At 44.5% G+C, this 12420-nt stretch overlaps 1 protein-coding gene across 5 annotated transcripts in view; it reads left to right on the top strand.

Moving 5' to 3' along the window:
* TNPO1 (transportin 1) overlaps positions 1-12420 on the top strand; it is a 116558-nt gene continuing 104138 nt past the window's right edge. For 3 of the 5 annotated variants that reach the window (XM_019532274.1, XM_019532272.1, XM_019532270.1), the window contains exon 1: positions 1-30. The gene's annotated coding sequence lies outside the window, so the exon portion shown is untranslated. Of the gene's footprint in view, positions 31-6332; positions 6477-12420 lie in introns of all 5 variants that reach the window. The other 2 variants (XM_019532273.1, XM_019532271.1) reach the window with 1 other exon arrangement.

Here is a 12420-nt window from a genome sequence, read left to right as displayed (position 1 = left end):
CGGGGCCGGCGGGAGCTCGGGGATGTGCGGGTACGTGCGCTGCGCGGCGGGTCGGGTCGGGAGGAAGGGGTGTCGGGGCCCTGGCTCGCTGTGCTTGTCCCGCAGGGAGGGGCCGGGGCTGCACTGACTTGCTGTTGTCCCTTCCCCGGGGCCGCCCCGCTCCGCGGGAGGGTCGTGCCCGGCTGCCCCGGTGGCTTGCTCTGCAGGTGCCTCCTGAGATGGGAGCTGCTGCCCTCAGTCCGGCGTGTTGAGCCCTCCCCCGCGTCCGGCTGCTCCTAGTAATCGCGGATGTTTTGTTCTCGATCTGTTTTGGTTTTTAATGTGGGGCCTCTTGCTGCCTCCTCGGAGCGCTTCAGACCCATGGACCGAGTGCTCACGGCTTCGAGACGGGAGCCCGTGCCTGGTGGTGCTACGGACAGCTGGACTGTGGTGTGGCCACTAGCACGCAAAGAAGCTGTGGGCAGGGTGGAAGATAACCCCAGAAGCCTGGTCTGGCCTCACTTGCAGGGTCTGCTCCTTGCACCTCACTGTGATGCTTTCTGAAACTGCCTTTTTTCCCCCTTTATCACTCAGAAAGGCAGTTATAATTTTTATAATAGGAGATAAATGGGTCTTATTTTTTAATTCATGGGAACTCTGAATTGACCGAAGAGGGTGTTCATATTTTCTTTCAAATAATCTGTTGTTGGATCAAACTGACAACAAGTTGAGGGCAACAGGTAATTATTTGGAGAATGAAGGCATGAGAAAATGGGGTTTAGAAAGTAAACTGCCTCATATCTTTAAGTGCAAAACCTGAGATTGACATGAATAGTGTTATGAACTATGTTCTACCGTGGGATGTGAATAGAGAGCCTTGGTTGATGTGGGACACTGATTCTGGGCAGCAGCTGAATTAAGTCAGCATAGCCTGAGGGGGGAAGGGTAAAAGTGGGGACTTTTTACCATCTTTAATTTTCCCTCAGCCTGAGGAAGGGCATGTGTGCCCGAAAGCTTACAGAAAAAAGGGTTTTTTTGTGACTTCTTAGTTGGCCTAATAAAATTTATCATCCCTGAACCAAGAGTTCTAGAGTTATGCATTGATTTTTGTTTCAGACCAACACAGCTACCAAAACTATATCTCTGAAAAAGTGACAAGTGGCATTTTTTTCCCTAGAAAGTTTGGTTTCTGTAGTTATGGATTGTCAAGCGCCCTTTTCTCTCTCCTTCTTTCCACTGCTCTGCTCAGGCCACAGTTTGGGAAATCCATATCTGAGAGCACGCAGAAGCATGTTTTAATTTTAAGCTCCAATCAGAGTAACCTCTAGAACTATACTGGCTTGTCAGCTGCTAAATCTCCTTATGGAGCTGTCCAACAGCCATGAAGAAGAACTGAATCTGTGATTTGGCTCTGCACTCATTCCCCATATCTGTGACCTCTTAGTCCTGTTCCTGTCACAGTCTGATGCTAAAACTACAAGGAAGAGTAACAAAAGACTATTATACCTACTGGTGCAGCACTAAGCACCTTAACACGGAGCTGACATACAGGGCTGCAGTGGAGGCCAAAATCAGGGCTATTCTGTTTACATGGAGTTCTTAGTTTAAAAATTTAAAGCTCAGTGTTGACAGAATTTTGCTATATTCAGTCTTTTTGCCTTTGTCCCAGTGATTGGGATATTTATAAAGTTAATCCACTCCATTAAATTCTCCAGGCTGTGCCAAAAATTAAAATGTGCTTCTGAGTAACTGAAGCTATAAGCCTGAGTTTCAGATTTCTAGGAGTTAAATCTGACACAAGGTGCACAGGCTGAAACCTTTTTATAAATAAAGACTTACTGGTAAAAAAAAAAAAAAAAATCCATTACACATTTTAATTGCATATAGCATCTTCCATAAAAATTATTATAAAATACTTTATGAAGTTGAAAGTGTGATTAGCACTGTATGAGGCACAAGGTGCCTGCCTTTGACTCTTTTGTTCTTTAAATAATTTAACCAGAGTGTGGCAGTGCAGCTTTGGGTGCCTGCCACTTTAAGGACAGAGTCAGGCAGCAGCCAGGTGCCTGATGAGGGCAGCCATGTTGAAACATGAGGCTTATAAAGGCTGCAGTTTGCTGTTTCCAGCTTGGGCAAAAACATTGCTTGGCTGAGCTGCATGGAACATCTAGCAGGTAGGAGCAGGAGGCTCTTGGTCCTGGGCATGACCTAAAAAAACTGCATCCTGTCAGGGAAGGATGGCCTGGTGGGGCTCCTAGTGGTATGGGGGCCCCCAAGAAATGCCAGGCCAGTTACCTCCCCGGTGAAAGGTGAGATGGGGCACCTTAACCCCAGCCCCCATCTTTGGGTGGGTTTTGGAGGTAGCTGTGGAGCCAGGCATGGCAAGCGCAGTGCCACCTGAGCCTATGGGGGTGGTTGACTCCAAGGCCATGAAGGAGGTTGGAGTTGTGTGGCCCTGCACAGAATAGAGCTGAAGGGGAGTAGGTCTGAAGGACAGTCCCAGGGGCACGTTGAAGAGGGCCGAACTGGGAGTAGGTCTGAAGGGCAGTGCAAGGGCCAGCCCATTGAGTAGTCAAGTGTAAGGATGTAGTTGAGTGCGAGGAGGATGAGAAGACCTGAGGGTGGGGCATGGTGTAGAGGCCCTAGACTGGGCACAGTAGGAACCCCAGGAATGGGGAGTAGGCCAAGATATGTCTTTGGATGCCTGAGGCTGTAGTTGGGCGAGAGGCTGAGTTGGGAGCTTAGTCAGAGAGTTAGGGGCAAGTCCTGACCCCAGTAAGTCCTCTGCTGTAAGGAGGTTGAGCTGTGGGTCGAAAGAAAGACCTAAAGGTTAAGCACAATGACCTGCTGCTTCAGGGTTTCACAGGGACTCTGCGAAACCCTGGAGCACCAGTCGTAGTGTAAGCTATGATTGCATCATGTGGATGCCATCTGCAAGGCATGGGCTGCAGTGTGGGGGAGGCTCAGAGCTGCACATAGTACCCCCTGGCATTGGGGCTGGGAAGGGGCAGACTCCTGCACTATAACACCAGTTTATGGGAACAGCAAAGTCATGGCAGGCGAGACTGGGTGGACTGCCCCATAGAGACAAGTAGGTGGCCTGGCACGAGACCCGGCCCCAAGCATGCCCCCCGTAACCCACAGTTAAATTTTTTAAAATTTTTTTTTGCCTGATCCCTTTAGTGTTTAAGTTTTTAGTTAAAATTAGAAGATGTGAGCTGAGTAGGTAGAAAAATGCAAGCAAACAGCATCAGTATCAAGATCTGGAAAGAAGACCATTATATAAATGGTGTGGAGAAACAGAGGCCACAGGAAGATGCGCAGATAGTGACAAGGGGTCTCACTTTCATCAGAGGCTTCATTTACAAACTCAGATGTTTTAACTAAAGATATGGGCTCTTCTTAAGCCAAGCTATTAGTATATTGGTGCAAAACAGTGTATAGACACACTCACTTCAGTTTAAATAGGCTTATTTTGGTTAAGCTGAAGCCAGTTTCTTCCTGATTTTAAGAGTGACATTGATTTTAATTTAAAATAAACTAAAGAAAGCGTGTACTGGTTTAAGCAAATATGATTTGAAAATAGATTTAAATTAAACCAGCGCACCTGTGTTTTGTAGGTAGTGGTGGAAGTTATATTGGTGGAAATTGGGAGCGATTCCAATGGTCTCTCTTAGGTTACATGATGTAAGGGAGATGATCATTAAAGCTAAATATGTGATTAGCTGAAGGAGATCCATGGGGAATAGTTAAACCAAAAAAGGAGGAGGTTTGAACTTTGTCTTGAAACAAATGAGAACCTTAAGTAACTTTGGTATAAGGCTGATGTATGTATATTTCCTCTTTGTGTGTGAGAAAAGAGTCATCAGTATGCTGGAAATACTGTGATCTGGAGAGCTGGGACTTTGAGACCATGGGGAAAAAAGTCATCGAGTAATCAAACTGAGAGGAAACAGTCACTTTGAATGTATTCATTAGGGCTGTGTGAAATTTGAACAATTTTGTTTCAAAGCTGTTTTGACGTGTTTTGAGCTTGAAACAGCGAAATCAAAATTAAACAAAAGGCCTTGAAACCGCTTCAAAATGAAATGAGGGCACTCGAAACATTTTGAAACGTTTCAAGTTTTGAAGCAGCTTGGTGGCAGGAGGTGGGGGAAAGCCAGGGCTGCACTCCAAGCGGCTCTGCCAGTCAGTGGAGCCCGGCGAAGCTTCAAGGTACCCTGGTGGTGGGAGGTGGGGAGAGCAAGCGACAGAGCTGCTCTGAGCACAGTCCTGACCAGTGGCTCTCCCCTGCCACCCACTGCTGGGCTGAGCTTTGTGAGGATAGCAGAGCCGGTCAGAGCACAACCCTGGCTCCCCCCCGCCTCCCACCACCGGGGTGCGCTCTGATTGGCTCCACCAACCCCACAAACCTGAGCCTGGGGGCAGGAGGCAGGGTAGAGTGACTGCCCAGGGCTGTGCTCCAAGCAGCCTTTGCCACTAGTTCTCCTGGTGCTGGGCTGAGCTGCATGGGGCTGGTGGAGCTGCTCGGAATGCAGCCTGGCAGTGGGAGGCGGGGAGAACCTGGGCTGCACTCTGAATGGCTCCACCAGCCCCACAGAGCTCAACCTGCCCTCCCAGTGCTGCTGGACTCCTCCCGGGGATGCAGGCTCCCCAGATTTGTGTGCGGGATGACAGGAGGCTGCTGTGCTGCTCGGAGCCAGCGGCAGCACCAGTCTTCTTGGTGCTGGGTGCGTGCTGTGCCTAGTGCTGGTCCCAGGTGGCAGTGGCAGCCTCCTGTCATCCTGAGCGCAGATCCAGAGGCCCACACTCTTGGGAGGAGTCCAGCACAGCCCTCCTGGGGGTGTGGGCCCCTAGATCTGCGCGTAGAGTGACAGGAGGCTGTCTGGGGACAGCAGCAGCACCAGTCTTCCCAGCACTGGGTTCAGGTTGGGGTCAGTGCTGGTCCCAGGGTGCAGCGGCAACCTCCTGTCATCCATGTGCAGATCCAGGGGCCTGCACCCCCAGGAGGAGTCTGGCACAGCCTCACAGCCCTCCTGGCCAGATCTGTGCGCAGGATGACAGGAGGCTGCTGCTGCCGGCAAGTGACATGAGTTTTGCTTGTCATCAACTTGAGGTGCAGTTTCCCATAAACCCCTGCACCTATCTCTTTGAAACTTGGTAGGCTGCATGCCCTGAGAAGGGGCTACCATCCCTGCAATTTTCATCCAAATCAGGCAAGAAATGACAAACTTATAGGCATTTTCATGATTCCCCATTATAGCCTATGGGTGAAACGTCAAAATTTGTTGAATCAGTGAAGACAGTTTTGCCGAAATGAAATGGAACAGTTCTTTGAAATGAAACAAAATGAAACACTGTCCTGAAATGGCGACACAGAAGTCAGAACGAAATGGTGCTATTTCACACAGCCCTAGTATTCATGATTACCAAATTAATGTGATTGTGTATTTAGTTTTTGTAGTGCACCAGCAGATATAAATTTATAATAGCTTTTGGAAGTCACATGTGGTATGAGATCCTTAAACCTTTAGTATTTTAAAATACCATTGGCTATTGTTTAGCTACATTACCAAGGAGGCCTCACTGACGGCCTTCTTCCAAAACTGCTGTTCCCTCTCTATGAGAGGAGAGAGCCTTGTGGCTCCCTCTCTCTATTTGTTTCCAATCATTCACAGATCATTCTTCAATGATAAGAGCTACACAAGGATTTCAGATATATTGTTTACTGTTGGACAGTGTTGCTGCTACTGCCCTTTGAACCAGCTCATATTTGTAATACATTTCATAGTCTATGACAATGGTACGCATTTTAAAACATAAACTTACATTATGTTGCATTTGAAGTTATTACTACGTACAACATGTTCAGTGATTTCATTGGTTTCACAGAAACTAGAATACCTATTGTCATGGAATCTAAGTGTTGAACAAAAATTTAAAAATAGCATAGACTAGCCTCCATGAAAATATTTCCACAGCCACCTTTGCTCCCAGTATGGATGTTTAGTTCTGGTTTTGTTTTGACTCCTTATTTACTTTTTGTCTCTTCCCCTCTACTCTTCCAGTTGTGGGGTAGACCTGGTAATATGCTACTAATAAGGGAGGGCCTTGTGAGAGAAATGAATCTTTCCTGTTGTAAAAACACATTAACAAAAGATAAGGCTTTAACAATTGGAGTCTAAGATGCTTGAAAAAAGGTGTCCTGTCCCCCCATTTCCTCTTCCCCTCCCCCCGAGTGGGAAGAAACTCACAGTACAGTCATGGGTTCTATACATTTCCTTGTTTTCCAAGTTTGGAAAATCTTTAATGTTTGTTAACTTAAACCCATTAATCCTATGTTTGAGTCCTAGGTCAAAATTCAGGAGACTTGAGGTAAAGTCCAGCATAAGATTCCCAGAGCCCTAGTTCTGCCTGAGGAAAATACCTCTACTTCAAGCACTGTGCAAAATGGCTAAGGGTGTCCTCAGAAGGCAGCCCTGCAGATCTGCAAAATGGTGGGGTCCAGTAAAGATTGAAGGTCAGAAGGATAGGGTCCAATAAGGATTGAGGATGAGCTCACAACAATGCAGCAGAAGGGATGCTATAACAGTAATTGCAGCTTGTGTAAATGTAGGTACCCAAACTACCTTTACATTATCTACTTGGTTACTGCTAGTTGTAGCAACCCAGCATTGTGTGTGGGCTAAATGCTCTCTGTTCTTGGGCAAGTTTTGCAGCTTAACAAGGTCTGCAGTACTTGAGCTACACTGTTAGCAGTACCTGAGGTAGCTTCAGAGACAGTAATGAGTACAGCGTAGATATAACCATAGACAAGCCTCCAGGGTTATTCAAGTTAAGTTGAGACCTCTCCAGATCTTGTAGGCAGGCATGGCTGGAAGGTCATAAAGGTGATTAAGACTACACTATGGCCATAGTGTAGTCTTAAACACATTTTTCCCTCTCTTACCTCTCTTGATTGGGGTATGGAGTTTATGGTTTACCTTTTAGAGATGAAGAATAGTTACACTTATGGTGTTTTTTGTATTGCTCCTGCTTTTGCTGTTGACAGATTAGGCAAATTCAGTTCAACCCTTGTTGCCTATGTAGCTTAATCTATAAAAGGAGTATGTATACTAACTATTGTTATCCTTAGTAAAACCTCTTTTTTCGCCCTAAAGGAGTAGAAAACCAGGATCATAGGCCCTCCTTAGCCAGAAGGGTTTAAACCCATATCTCCTACTTTCCAAGAGAGTTTTCTGACCACTAGGCTCTGAAGTAGTTTGGTTAGTAGCATCCTCTGGCTGTCTGGTTGAAGTGGGGAAGCCAAGAATGCAAGTCGTGAGGCCAGAAAGGAAACAGGTAAGAGGAAGTATGATCATATGGCCTGTTGCTGAGGGCATTCAGCTGGAAGAAAGCATTCCTGGCTCCTGCTTCTTGTTCTTGGGTTGGTTTCCAATTTTTCTTCAATTACTGGTTAATGTAAAATGCATGTCCATCTCTGGCAGCAGGGAATGTTTACAGGGAGCTCCTTGCATCTGAAAGGTAGGTTTAAAGAGAGCACAAGGTTGCTTTTCTGAAAATTTAACCTGTGGATGATGAAGGCTGCAAAGTGGAAGCCACAGCTGCCATTGTGACAACGTATGAGAGGACAGGTAGAATGGAAATTGGGCATTGGAAAGATTTGAAAGTTAAGGCAGGTAATTTGTGTTTGATGTGATACAAAGAAAGCATAGGACAGAGGAAAAAATGTGGAGTACCACAGCATCATCCACAGCATCAATGGGGGACAAATTGCATATGTTATAACCAGAGGGGTGGGGGATGTTGTAGTGCTCAAACATGCCCTCAGGCACTGGTTTTTAGTGCTGCAAAGCTTGTAGCAGTACAGAAAAAATAGGGCCTTTTGGGCAGCCACACATTCAAAGCCTCCTGGTGGAAATGCAACAAAGCTTAACGCTGTTGAGCAAGGGGGTAGTAGGAGGCTGCTATATAGCTCCCCCAACCCCCAGGAGTTTCAGTGTGCTGGACAGGTTCACTGAGAGAGTGGGTAGCAAGTCCAGCTCCTGGGTAGCCTGAGAACTGAGCCATTCTTAGATGGGCAGCCCTTTAAAATTTCCAAGGCTTTAATGGGCTGCTGATGTTTAAGCACCAGCAGTCCTTTAAAGTTCCCAGGTTGCAGGCAGCTCTGCCACCCTTGATGCCAGGTGGCAAAGGTAATGGGACTCCCCGGAAGCTTCTCGTGAGAGCAGGGTCTCTACTCTCCACCCCATCAGCCTCTGCTACTGCTGCTTGCATGGAAGCATGGGTGAGGGGGTTTCCTGCAAGTAGGGCAGGCTCTGCCCCCTTGTCAGCCCCTGCTGCCATGTGCAGATGTCCCCTCATCCCTGCTGCCCAAATGGGGCTGTTTTGTGTGCCTCCCTAGGTTCTGGAAAGTTTAAAGGGCATCATGCCTGCAGCCTGGGATCCATGTGTACTGTTGGCTGGCATTTGAGAGTCCCAGACTGCAGGTACACTGTTCATGGGCAGCCTGGGAGAGTGGGAAAGGGAGAGCTCTGTGGGATTGGGGGGGGGAGTGGAATCTCACTACCTGACCAGACTTTAAATCTGTCCTGGCATGCCAGAGAAGTCGCTGTTTAAATAGCAACATCATTGTGGAGTTGCTGTTTTTTGTGGCAGATTAATCATTTTTAACCTCAAGACAAATTCATTTAATGTCTAACATGTTATCATTTGTTGTGGGGTGGCTTACATATCCCACAATAAGTGTAATGTATGCCAGGGGCCCAAGATACAAGATGAGGGCTTGTTTGTATGGCACTTTTTGTGTGGTTTTGTTTCACTTGTTTGTTCTATGTCAATGGAAGGGGAAAGCTATATTTTAAGGGTGTTACAAATATTGTTTTTCCTCATATACAACACATGCCTTTTCCCCTAAAATCAGCTCCCCAAGAATGGTGTGAGTGTGTTAAGTGGGGAAGCTGGCTTTCTGCTTGGGATAGAATCACCTGCTTTGATTTGTGCTCCACAGTATGGTAGCTGTGATATTACAGGCAGCTACAGAGTCATTTGACTTAATTGCTCCTTCTTCGTTTCAGAGGTATTAATGATCATTTCTCCTTTTTAATGGTCTTGATGTTCTACCAATCAAACTAAGCTTTCTCAGGGAAATGTTGCTGTGTTGTAGCTGCTCACAGTCTCTCTTCTCTTATATCACAGCCTTTTCAAAATCAGATCCACTCATGGAGACCAGTCTTCAGCAAAAGCTAGGGTTTCAGTTTTAGTTAATTAGGAAAGGTGAGTCAAATGATGATTAGGTTCTATCTCTGCTCAGTGCAGCAATAACTCTGGGGGAAAAAAATCTCTCTTTTTCTTCATTCTGCTTTCAAAGAAAAGTGCATATTATATTCCAAGGCATGTTGTATACAAGAAAATACCATAGCATTGCCCTGGAACTGTGGAGGAACCATGATGAGGGTCCTGGGGGTCCTAATATTTCCCTTAATTAGGAATCTTAGGGAGTCAGGAGAAATATTTAATTTAATAAACTAAGACATTTTAACTACCTCTGCCTTCTTAAAAGATTAATAACATTTTTATGGTCAAAAATGACACTTCTTCTGATCTCATACATGTTCTAGACAGTAGATCCAAGATGTTGAAAAGGGGTATGTGGTGGCAGGAGAGAGCTTGCTGCACATGTCTAATGAGTATGCTGCACTGGTGTCTGGCATCAAAGATGGGAGCTGTCAGCAGTGCATGAAAGAGTAATAGAACCACTGTGTACCCCTTTGGATCCATCCCTGATTCCAGAGGAAAGGAGAGGACAATAATTTGACTCTTATATGACTTAAATCTGTGATTTAAAGAAAGAAAGAAATGTATGCGACTCAAAGGGGTCTCCAATGATTAATTCAAATGCTAGAATCAGACTTTTAAAATTATTTCACAGATAACTTTTCACTTAATATCAATCAGTATGCAACTTGGTAGATAAAAGATTAGCATTCAAACTCCTCATCTCTGGAGATTCTGTATGCCTAAAAAGTAGAGTATGACCATATTTTCTGGCATATAACATACTTCCTGTATGTAGTATGAAACTTGGTGTCAAAAGGGAGCCTGAGCAGGGGAGGAGTGTGTGGGGAAAATCTTTGATTTGAGACAAGTTGCAGTAGTTAGGGAGTTCAGCCAGGTCCTAAGCCTGCTGCCAGACCTGTGTACCAGATAGGGTCCACAGACTGACCTGGTGCACCAGGTCCAGAGCTGCCTGTGTACTGATTTCAGCGCCTTGTGCTGATTCCAGGACTGTGCATTGACTCTGCAGCCTTGCACTAGGCCTAACCTGGCACATGACACTGGAGTCAGCGCACAGTCCCGGTCTTGGTGCACCAGACGCTCCTGGCATGTGGCCCAAGAGTCAGAGCACGTCCTGGATTTGGCATACCAGGTGCAACTTGGAACATGGCTCTGGAGCCAGTGCCCAGGGTCAGACTGAACACACCAGATCTGGGGCCATGTGCCAAGTTAGACTTGGCAAGCTGAGTCCAGCTGTGGACTAACTCTGCATTCTGGCCCAGTCCAGTGAGTATATGCTGGCAGGTCCAGAAATTTGGCGATGGTTGGTAGTGTTAAATTATGCAGCTCTGATAGCCAGCCATCAACATTGCCACTGCTTTGTGTTCCTCCTCCCACCCACAGGGATCCTTCTTACTCATAAAATGTGCACCTCGATTATCCCTAGCTGGTTTTGGAGGAAAGGGTATGGGTTATATGTAGGAAAATACGGTAGCACAGTGACTGCAGGTCTACACTTTGCTTTTCATATTGGAGTATTTGCTACTAGAAACCTGATATTGACCTGGTGTGTAACCCTTCTAAGTACTGAACACATTAACTCAAAGCCTGCAGTCCTTACTCAGGCAAACTGACTGAAATGACATAAAATCCAACAGGAGTTCAAAATGACAGTAAATGTACATGGGCCTCCATAGAGATAATAACATTGGATTATGTGTTGGTTTGGTTTTCCAGTACTTTGTCTGCAAATGTTTTCATTCTTCATAAAATCGATTTACACTTTTTAAACTTTTTCTTTCTTCTTTTCTTTCACAGGGGACAGTTAAACACACATTTAGTTAAATGTTTTGAAGACTTTAGATGGGTTGGAGTCTTTGATGTTGCAAAACTTTTGGTAGAGTTCTGTTTGTTTCTAAAATGAAGCAGTTTATAGGGAGTTGTATAATTTGCCTTTTCTTTTCAGATTATCTTTCACTTTGTCATTGCAGTTGAACGTGAACTAAGCTCATCTGTTCTAGGCATCTGCTCATTCCCCTGTATTTTCATCTGTGTGGAAAATGGAACAGACAACTTCCTTTAAAGTTGCTGCCCCTGCCAGTGTATGGATTAATTTTTCCCTTTAAAACTCTTTTTGCTTGTGCTAGTAACAATTTTCAGACTTCCTTAAACATGTAACTTGCATTTCTGTGGGTGAAAACTTCTCCTAGCCAAACAGTGTTAAACTGAATAACTATATTCAGTTCTTTTTAAAACTACCCTCTTCCTCTTCTAAATACTAGTTTAGATTGGACCATACTGCTTTTATCATTTATTTAAAAAGATGGGATTAGTGCTTAAACAACTTTGTATGATGGTTAAGCTATTAAAACAGGACAGATGTGGCTTCATTGGAAGCCAGTTACCTTATTTCATGAAGAGGTATAGAAGTCTTATGAGATCTGTTATACATGTAACCTTGTCCCGTAACATGAAACTAGATATTTGAACAGCCTGTTTAAAGCGGGTATTAATTTAAGAGTGTTGTTGTTTATGAAATGCTGGCTAACAAGCTTCTGTAGCAGTATTCTGAAAAGTTACTTCTAACAATTGTTTTAAAATCAGATATTGAAATTATAATTATTAAACTGTTGGTAGACTCTTAATTTGTCACTTCATTGGGGAATGGAAGTAATAGTGACCAATTAGTAGGAGTTGATAATGTGGCAGAGGGAGAAGGGTTTGCTGGCAGGGGATTAAAGCAACAGCAAATTGAATCAGAATGGCAAATTGAACCAGAGTTTACTGTAATTAGGGAAGACCAAACTAGTTTAAATTAGAATATCCTATTTATTTGCAAATATTTATTCATCCATTCAGAGAGCCCTGTGGATCTGGAACAGGGAAAGAATTACTATTTTAAAACCCTCTGTATATTTAGTTCCTTTGTTTCATTATTATTAGTTTAATAGATTATTTGCAATAATGTATGGTTTATTTTGCTAAAATGATATCGTAGAATTCACAATCATATTATAGGCTTGGCAGAATTATATTTTTATTATATTTTTTTATTTTGATGGCCAAAATCAATGTTTATTTTTAAACATTTATTTTTATTATTGATTTTTAAAAATTCAGTAAAATTAGGGTGGTGGGGGGTAGACAATTTAGTAATGACAGTAT

Source organism: Crocodylus porosus, unplaced genomic scaffold, assembly GCF_001723895.1.
Source record: "Crocodylus porosus isolate Cpor-Errol unplaced genomic scaffold, CroPor_comp1, whole genome shotgun sequence".
Lineage (NCBI taxonomy): Eukaryota > Metazoa > Chordata > Crocodylia > Crocodylidae > Crocodylus > Crocodylus porosus.
The sequence above is the reverse complement of the archived record's forward strand: the minus strand, read 5'-3'. Positions and strand labels throughout refer to the sequence as shown.